At 42.7% G+C, this 10,328-nt stretch overlaps 1 long non-coding RNA gene across 1 annotated transcript in view; it reads right to left on the bottom strand.

The window, feature by feature from the left end:
* LOC130594615 (uncharacterized) overlaps positions 1–10,328 on the bottom strand; it is a 90,298-nt gene extending 79,970 nt beyond the window's left edge. Inside the window, exon 1 of the long non-coding RNA XR_008971124.1 lies at positions 10,213–10,328. This is a non-coding gene — a long non-coding RNA (uncharacterized LOC130594615). The remainder of the gene's footprint in view (positions 1–10,212) is intronic.

The following is a 10,328-nucleotide window of genomic DNA, read 5'->3' on the forward strand; positions in this document are numbered from 1 at the left end:
GAGATCTTTGCTTTCAATCTTTGTCTTTTCAGCTGGAAATTGCAATGACAGCCCTCAGAAATCACAGCAAGCCTCTTGGTTTCCTAAATATAATTTAATAACACAGAAAAGCTGAGGTATTCAGTGCTGGCAGGAGCTATGCTGCAGTGCATAACCCCAGCTCCCTTAGGCTCTACTTTGTTTCACCTGTGTGCATCTAGACACAAACTAAAGGTGAAGCATCAATAGGCTTGCTCTCCTCTAAAGCAGCTTCTGAAGAAACTCTGCAGTCAGTTGAGAACACTTTAATTTTCTTTCTTCCATTTGATCTTCCCTGCAACATATTTTTCATATTACTCGTCACATTTTACTTCCATCTGTTTTCAGCTTTTGATTAGAAACTTGGAAGTTCAACTTTAACAGCTCAGTGCAGAGACCTGAACTTCTTCCAGGCCTTTTCCTCCTTGCAGGATCTTAATTCAGTCGTATGGTTCTTTTTACTGTACCTCTGCCCACACTGGAGGCCATATCCTTAGTAAATGGTTTGCAACTCTTGCAAAGAGCCCTAACGTCTGCAAACACAGGAGGGGTTTGTTATTCTGAAAACCTTCAAAACCAAATGATATTACTTCAAAAAGTTAGCTATACACAGTATCATTATAGAGAAGCTGCAAATTGTCAGGTTCATCGAACAGAAACCCATTTAAATGTTAGTTAACAGCTTCACCAATAACAAAGGACCAAAGTACCTCAAATATCTGAACTCGGTCCAGAATTCACTACAGAGACACCAAAACCAAATGGCCAAGCTACTGCTCAGGAACAGGAATTCAAAATGTGCAGTAATAGGCACTGTTTTGATGGGATAACCATGTCCTTCCTTGTGCAGGAACAAGGCAAGCTGGCAGTCATGTAGTCAGGTCAGGAAGGGCTGGGGGACAGTCCCATCTGCACCACTAAAATAACATCATCTTTCCTGTAACAGCATTAAACAGCACAGAGTCAGAACAAGGACTGATCTCCATCGACTCAGCTGCGTGCACCAGGGATACCTCTGAGGTATACAACAGGCAGACACGTAAACGCCCAACAGAAATGTGGATGTCAAGACACATCAGTGATTTAGGAACAGCGACTCTCCCCTAACATCTCAATTCCAGCTGAATAGCCACAAGGGCTTAATTCTCAAGGACCCATGAATGTCACGAATGAAAAGCAGAGAGAAGCCAACACATGGAGCATGAGAAATGCTGTGATCTCAAGCATCTTTTGAAAAGCACCACAGACAGTTTTCAAAAGCATTCTGAAGCATCCATGAAAAGTTCTCTACCTGGACTGGAAATGCAGGAGACAGCTAATTAAAAGGCATTCAACTGCTACCTATGAGAATGAAGCCAACAGATTTAGACTTCCTACATTTCTGAGCAACCAAACCAAGAGAGTTAAAGAAAGAAAGAAAGCAGCATTCTGATCACAGTGCTAGGAAGAAGCAAGTGTCTGTACTCATCCTGCTTCTGTCACTTGTATATTTTTTTGTCTACTTTCCGAGCCTGGTACTGCACTATTTGGGCTGCACTTTTATATTATTCTTTGCCATATTTGTTTGCAAAGCTCACAGTTGAAAGATTTGACACATATGTGGGACATATGAGGAGATATCCTGGCATTATCTTATGTTTACAACTCAGAGAGGGGTAAGAGTACTCAAAGTTGGTCTGGATGGATCCCTAGAGATCCCCACCTTTCTTGGGAAACACAATCCAGAAGTGCCTGTGTGAGTGCTGTCACGTTCACCTCACAAATATCTGCCTATAACACACAGTATATTTGCCTCTTTCCCTAAAGCCTTCTCTGCTCAGCTTGTAGCATCTCCCAGATTCTTCACTACGGACCTTACCTGCCATTTACTTCCATGTGTGATGTTGCTTATTCTTACAAAAGTGCATGATTTTTTATGTCATTCTTAAGTTATAGCTGCTCTTTTAGAGGTTTTCTGTCAGTCATTTATAATCCTACTTCTGTCCTTCTCCATTCTGGCAGCTCTTTGCAGCCTGTTGTCATTCACAAATTGCTTACAGAGTTTCCATTGTAGTACCCACGTTATGTTCAACAGAATACTGGCCAACAGCACATTAACTGCCATCTACCCCAGTAACTTCACTTGATACATCCTTGTATGTGCCAAGAAGCGCAAGTAACTGATGCAGGTTATTTTACTGAAAACATTCAAGGAAAACCCCTCATTTTCCAGTAACTTGTCACAGATCTTTGGTCACATTTGTCTTTTCTTCAGCTATATAGCTTAGACAAAACCTGAAATGCTAATTCTTTGTAACAGGTTACAATTTGGAAACCAGATCTGCTCCCATCTCTGCCCATTTGTTCTAATTACCTCTTGTCCAAATCAAACCAGATGCTCTCACATGGTGGTGTCAGCAGGTTTTCTTTCTGCATGCTTTTCCACAGAGCACTACTCTGCAATGTAGCTGGAAAGCTGACAGTTCCACACATCCTAAGGCTCCTCATAGTCAGTCTCCTCTATGTTTGACCTCAACAACTGGAAGGACTCCTACGTTAAGAGCTCTGGAAAGAACTGTTTGTGTTTCTTATCTTCCAAAGAAGTTTTTGCACTAGTTCCTTCCTTTGTGTCAAATTCATCTCCCAACTGCATATGCAACCCAGCAGTTTTGGTCATTCTAATACTTACTTCCATTGTTCTGTTATTCTTCCTCACTTCTCTTTTTCTTTCCACATTCTATGCCTTCCCTGATGCCAATTTCAGCTGTTTGTCTAAGAAAGCTCATGTTCCACACTGCAGACAGCAGCAGGCCACCCATGCACATATATATTTAAAAAACTCCACTCAGCAGAAGGAAGGGGATTCCTTCTTAGTCCAGACACAGAAAGCTCCTCCTAGATAGGCAAATGCTCTTCAGTCTTAAGCTCCATCTTCTAAGCAGATGAAGTTGTGCAGTTACACAATAATGCAATACAATAATGCAAAACCATAGTGAGCATTAACTCACTGTAGCTTGCAGCATCATTTCACTGACAACTGTGAGAGAAGACACCATGAACTGGAGTTCAGTTGTATCTGGTGTCAGGGCATAAGCACTGTTTGAAACTCAGCCAGTCAAATAAAAGCCTGTTTTGGAGACAGCTGCCAATTCCCCAGCAAAGTTTGATTTACAAATACATTACAGTCATCTGCTGGAAGTGCTTTTCCAGTTGTGCTGTGCAACAACATCTGGAATTAGCCTCTGCTAACAACGGATTCTACGAACAAGCAGAGAGTAAATGCTGAAGGAACCACCCTGCTCCGGGGCTGAGCTCCAGGACCTCAGCCTCAAAGTGGTGGGTCCAGATGCTAACGGAGGCCTCGATCTCAGAGAGATAAAGCTCACTTTCTATAGTTGCTCAGACAATAAAACTGCAGACAGTGAACAGGTTAACTTGAGGGTGTGTAAAATAGGGGGAACTAATGGGTGCTGTTAGTCCCTGGCTGCTGCTGGCAAGTTGAAAGCCCACAGTACCATCAGTGGCACGGTGTATTCATACACAGGGGATCCTGCTTTTTAATTCATGGAATTTTATGATCACATCTTTTTTTTGTTTTGTTTTGGTGAACAAGGGAAACATTGGATTACAGAGGAAAGCTCAAAATTGTTATCTCCATAAACACTAAATATGAAAAAACTATTTTTAAGAGGGCTACATGGATAAATCATGATCTGACTTATGAGTTCAGAGCACTTCAGCCTAGGGTTGTTGATTCTCAAAGACGGCCAGTAATTAAGCTCAAAGACCTTGTTTTCATTGTGTGCTCCCAAGGAACAATGAATACTTGGGTCATGATACAATCAAAATCTCAAATCCTTATAGTACAGAACTTCCGCCTAAGAGCTCATCTCAATCTCCACTGTTCAGGCAGGTTAAAGCCATTCCCCCTTGGCCTGTCCCTATAAGCCCTTATCCAAAGCCATTCTCCAGGTTTCTTGTAGCCCCTTTAGGCACTGGAGATGCTCTGAGGTTTCCCCAGAGCCTTCTTTTCTCCAGGCTGAACCAGCCCAGCTCTCTCACCCTGGCTCCATAGGAGAAAGGGGTTTGTAATTTCCATAAAACCAATCATTTTAGGGCATCACACTGTACTTGGGGAGGGGACAGAACTGGAGCAAGAGCAATACAGTGAGAGCAGACTCCAAAGAGCAGCTCAACTCTTTGGATATTAGCTCTATTTGAGACTAGATTTTCTTCTAAACTCCCCAAATACCTCACATTTCTGTGGTTTATCTATGTACAAAGACAAAACACTACTGTAGCAATCTTTAAATTATTTCATCCTAATTACTTACACTACTTAAAAGCCAAATTTATACCTAGAAATTCAGACCTACTCCCCCAGAGCTGCTCCTGAGGAAAATGCTGATAATTCCTACAATTCCCCTGTTCAATTCTGTCCACTGCTGCTCCTGAGTAGGCATCCTACTACTATAGCCTTTACCTAGTCTCCAAGAAACAGCTCAAGTGCCCTCTAGTGTGGTTTCAGAATACCTAGTCCATGCTTTCCCCAGTTCTGTGAGACTACATGAGAGGATTTATATTTGGTTTAAAACATTCTTAGAAGTCCATAGAACTTTAGGACGTAAGTCCCTCTGAAAAATATTTTCACAGACTGAAAAACTGATGGAGATTGTATTATTTTATACATCCATTGTTTGATAGTTAGTCATTTCACAGGCGTGTCTGTACCTGCATTACCCCAACATGCAGAACAGCAAAAGTTACTGCACATGACTGGGTTTTGCATACCTGTTCTATCTGTTTATGAAGTAATGCTGCTGTTGGATTCTCTTTCTTGATATAGATTGGTTTAGAACATCACCATTCTGGAAAAATATTATGGTCCTTCTACTATAAAAAAATACATATTATATATAATTATATGTGGAATATATATACTATAAAAAATATATTTAAGGACTGGAATGGTCCTTAAATATGGTCCTTCTACTATGAAATCCTGGCCCAGGCTGCCCAGAGAGGTGGTTGATACGCCATCCCTGGAGACACTCAAGCCCAGGTTCTGGATTGAATGTCTCCTGGATGTGGCTCTGGGCAACCTGATCTAGATGAAGATGCCCCTGCTCATTGCAGGGGGGTTGGATTAGATGAGCTTTGAAGATCCCTCCCAACCCAAACCATTCTGTGCTTCTATACTTCTTACCCTTTCAGTTTCTTGTATGTCCAAACTTTTCATACAGATTTATCAAAGTAAGTTTAATTATTTTTTTTCTTTCTACTACATTTTATAGCTTTTTGGCCACAGTAACAATTCTCTGAAATGCTCGAGTGATTCTTACTCTTCTGTGAATTCCTTTCCTGGCTGATTCAACCCTAAGAAATTTGGTCTTTTTTACACAGCTCACAGTCTGAATAACGAAGATGCTGAGATCATCCCAGAGCACGTGTCCTGATGCTTTCCTGGCTGGGGTGCACAGTCCTTGAAATTAGCTCCGTGTTTAAGATGATATACTTGTTTACTAGTTCACACACCATGAAAGCTGACAGACTCAGCACCAACAGGTTTGGGTTTTCCAAAGTGAAGGTAGAAATGGGAATTGTGCAGGCTGTGCATTAATATCATTGTATCAGACATCTTGCAGAGTAGTGAAATTCTCATAACGGACTTAAAAGAAGTGCCATATACACAAAGATATGTTCTGGCCATACCAATGGCCCATCTACTTCTATCGGTAGCTGCCAGTAAATGCTTAAGGAAAGAGCTTGAGATGGAAGTGTGAGAAGGAAGGGAATACTTCCCTAGTATTAGTCTCTGAAATTCAGTAATGTTTAAGAAAAACAGGAAAAAAAAATGTAGAGTGAGAAGAATGGAAATAAAGGACAGCTCAAACCATCCAGCTGTGGAATGATTTCAAAGGAACAGTGCTGTCATTTGGCTCATTTTTACACAAACAAATTCAAACACTAGAACTGGATCTCTGAAAATCTCCACTACAAACAGTAATGCAAGTCCAGTACCTTTTTCACCGTTTTTCCAGCACTCCATCCTATTCCATTCTTAGTGGCCTTTTCTATTACTTCTAAGACCTCGGAAAATGTAGGAGTCTATTTAAAACACTGGCAACTTTCCTCCAGCAGCAGCAGCTGTGGCTTGGCCCAGCAGCTCTCCCTGACAGAACTGTTCTCTTGTGGCACACACACGGCATCACAGTGTGACTGCATCAGCAGATTTCCTGCAAATTCTGTTTCATGTCTTCTTATCCTTCTATACCTTCTTTGCCTTAAGCTTCTGCATATGCTCCATTTTCATGCTGTGTATGCGTGTGTGTCCCACTATGGCATTTGCAATGATACCTTCCCCTCCCACAGAATCAGGGAATGGTTTGGGCTGGAAAGGACCTTAAAGCTCATCCGGTTCCAACCGCCTGGCACAGGCAGGGACACCTTCCACTAGAGCAGGTTGCTCCAAGCCCCATCCAGCCTGACCTTGAACACTGCCAGGGATGGGGCAGCCACAGCTTCTCTGGCCACCCCGTGCCACCACCTCACCACCCTTTAAGGACTTGTGATGTCTGCTGGGCTATCCCATTCTCCACCATAATGAGATGAAAATGCTACTCAATCCCTGCTGCTTACAGTCTTCATCTTATGTTGCTGGAATGATCATGACAGCTCAAGGTATATCTGAAGCCAGAATCTGTTGGTGGGAGCACACCAGGTAGTACATTGCTCATTCAGTCACCAGCAGCTGACCCAATATACAGAACTCACTGGTGGAACTGTTATTTCTCATCATGATACAAATCACCAGTGTCCCTTCTGTCAGTAAAGTGAAACGCAGAAAATATGTGGCACGTTTCACCACTGGGTTCTCTCATTTCACATTCCAGTCTTGATGCATTTTTGAAGGACCACAAGAATGTGTAGTTTAAAACCTGTCTAGTAAACTTCCTTGATCCCAAGGCATACGCTTTGAATTTAAGTGATTTTCTGTTTTCAAGTGCCCTTTGGAACAGTTTCCTTTTCCTACTTGGCTCAACTAATTTTCAAATCAAGACAGAAGCAACAGCATGTTCCATCCTGTGATGCAGATTGTGAGTCAGGACCTTTGGGACCTCCGTGCTGATTGGGTGAAATTACATGTGCCCTCAAGCAATTGCCCCAGAAGTATTCCTGGAATGGCTGCAATGCTTGCAGGACTGCATAGTACCCTGAATCTCTGCTGTGGAAAGACAGTACAGGAACACTATTACTTTCCAGGCAGAGAACTGCACACCCTCCCCTAGATCCTGGCTTATAGCCCAGAGATTAGCAGAGCTTTTCATAGGCTTTCTCTAATGAACAGTCACAGACCAGTATAAAAGAAGTCACTCTGAGACTCTTTTCTATGTCTTAGATTTTAGTTTCCTAAGGAGAACAGATTTACATGGGTGTAAACCACCAGGCTGAGTTAGGACAAGTACTCAAGAACTTAGGGTTCTGGGATCACTCCAGTAGCTCAGTCTCTGCGGAAAGTCTCCACTTTCACGCTGGGCCTCACACTCATGATACGTGACATGTGAAAGCACCCTGAGCCCAGAATAAATGAACACACAGAAGCCAGCAGCTGTGGAAATCAGCCTCTTCATGTGTCAAGTGGACCAGGGAGCACTGGCAGCACCATAAGGCATTCAGTCTGTAAGAATGAGGGTTGTAATGTCAGTCCTTCACACAGAGAAGTCTGTAAATACAGGACAAAATACACATGCAAGTATGTAGTCCAAGAAGAACGTGCAGTCTGTAAAGGACAGCACTGAATCCTGTGCTATCCCTCCTGCTCTACTCTGTACTTATATTCTCCACCATGGGCAGAATCACATTTTATTTAAAACGCATTTTTAAGGCTTGATGCTTCGGTCATATTCTTTACATTTTCTGAATATTACCTGAATTTGCCACTACGAGAATGCAGTTCAGGATATTCTAGTTTTGGAAAAGTAAGATCTGAATTATAATGAGATGTACAGGTAAGGATCTATCACTATCCTTCATCCAGTAGTGTATCCAGCAAGGTTACTGCTTTCTACCTTGTGGTGGTTTTAGTTTCAAAGCAAAAAGTGGTGCATGGTTTGGTTTTGGAGGGATAGAGCTCAGGTTGAATCGGGCATTGGTGGCAGAAGGAATGCTAAGGCACAAGTATTTTTTAACATTCCATGTATAAGTGAACATACTCCAAACCAAAACATGCATTTGGATCCTCTCCTTTTATGTCAAGGAAAAAAAAGTGTTTATACTTCAGATCAGCATGTTCTCCATTGCAGAGCAGCATCATGAAGATGAAGATGGGCTCCTCACTGAATAATGATTTCATTGAAGAAATGTCCTTCAGTTCCACAACAGTTACAATGTGAAAAAGCACACAAGAAGTCTCCAAAGAAAACATGGAGTCTAGGAATCACATATGAAAGAGTTAAGGAACAGGTAGGCAGTGCCAGAATATGTTGTGCTTCAGGGAGAGCATCTCACCTCTTTAAATCAAGACCCATTAAAGACTCACCTACAGATGCCCTTTTCAACCCATGTTTTGCTTTGTGTTTAAAGCTTGCACTGTAATATGACATAGGTCCTGCAAACTGTCAGTTTTAAAGGACAGAAAGGCCATGTAAAGACACAGTTATCTCACACTATTATTGCAAGGATGTTTCTCAAGCCGTATAAGGGGGTTGTGTTTTAAGCATGGGAGAAAAGGAATGTACATTCAATAACATGGAACCAGGCTGTGCAGAGGCAAACGCCATTCACTTCTGTGCTCTAAATGCTCATACTCCATAGCTGTTCACGCTGCAATCCACAGTAGAGTCTCCTAGCCCTAGGCCAAATAATTTCATCCCTGTCCAGCTGTTCCAGACCCCCTCTGACTCATCCTAGAACCAGTTCCATACCTCATTTTCCATGCTGACCCAACCAGCAAGATTAGCTCAAAACGACTGGAGTCATTCTATATAGCAGAGGAATTCCTGTAATTAAACCTTGAGCAACACTTTGATAACCCATTTTCCATAGTATTTTTCATAGTTTGACAGATAATGTTATTCCCCTCTAGCCCAGGTTTCCTGGGAAACAAAGCACATCCACGCTTTTCTAATCTTTCCAGGGAAATTAAGCCAAATTAAAGCATTTCATGGGCATTCATTACATTTTATCATAGATAGTTCATGGACTATCAACTTCAACTGCCCAGAATATGCTTCTGCTTAATGGGTAGCAGAAACGATGCAACCTGCTTTTTGTAACAGGCTCTTCTTGCCCAGGGGCAACATTAACCAGGGACAAAGCTTCCTTTCTGGGAAGTACTTTGTTCCATCCCAAGTCGATGAAACACTCCAATTCTGAAAACTGGAGGTTGCTATGGCAAAAATGCGTGAAAGGGGCCCTTCACAAACATGCAAGCCAACTCCAGCTTCTATTCCATATGTTAACATACACATGGAACAGTTGGAGAAATTCCAGGGGAAGGCCATGAGCGTGATCAGGGGCTGGAGCACCTCCCATACAAAGGCTGAGAACACTGGGGCTGTTCAGCCTGGAGAAGAGAAGCTGCATGGAGACCTCAGAGCAGATTCCAGTGTTTGAAGGGGGCTACAAGGATGCTGGAGAAGGACTCTTCATCAGGGACTGTAGCGACAGGACAAGGGGTGATGGGTTCAAACTGGAACAGGAGAGATTCAGAAATAAGGCAGAAGCTCTTCCCTGTGAGGGTGCTGAGGCGCTGGCACAGGGTGTCCAGAGAAGCTGAGGCTGCCCCATCCCTGGCAGTGTTCAAGGCCAGGGTGGACACAGGGGCTTGGAGCAAGCTGCTCTAGTGGGAGGTGTCCCTGCCCATAGCAGGGGTTGGAGCTGGATGAGCTTTAAAGTCCCTTCCAACCCAAAGCAGTCTGGGATTCCACGATTCCATGACATGTTTGTCTCCTTTGATTTTCTGGAGGGGAACACATTGTTTTAAGTTAAAGCTCAGAGCAGATTGTTCAGCTCTTGCATGGAACCTCATTTCTGTTCTTCCTTTGGTTGGGGAAAATCTAGTGGAAATGTTCCTTCAGAACACATGCGGTCACACCTAAGAGGCTCTGCAAGCTGTGACTGTTCAGATGAGCCTGCAGATAATGTCAACTTCAAAACTGTGAGTTCACTGAACTCACACACCAGTTACTTGGATAAACATTAAGCCCCACTCACCTACACCTTGAAGAGGAGCTGCCCATAGCAGGAAGAGCTGTTGAACCAAAGTGGAAGTGTACAAATTCTATAACTGAAATCAGAGAGAAATCAGGCTCAAAGAGGAGAAGCAATCT

The sequence above is a fragment of the Pezoporus wallicus genome, unplaced genomic scaffold, assembly GCF_028554395.1.
Source record: "Pezoporus wallicus isolate ANWC-B61680 ecotype Strahan unplaced genomic scaffold, APGP_CSIRO_Pwel_v1 scaffold_7736, whole genome shotgun sequence".
Classification (NCBI taxonomy): domain Eukaryota; kingdom Metazoa; phylum Chordata; class Aves; order Psittaciformes; family Psittacidae; genus Pezoporus; species Pezoporus wallicus.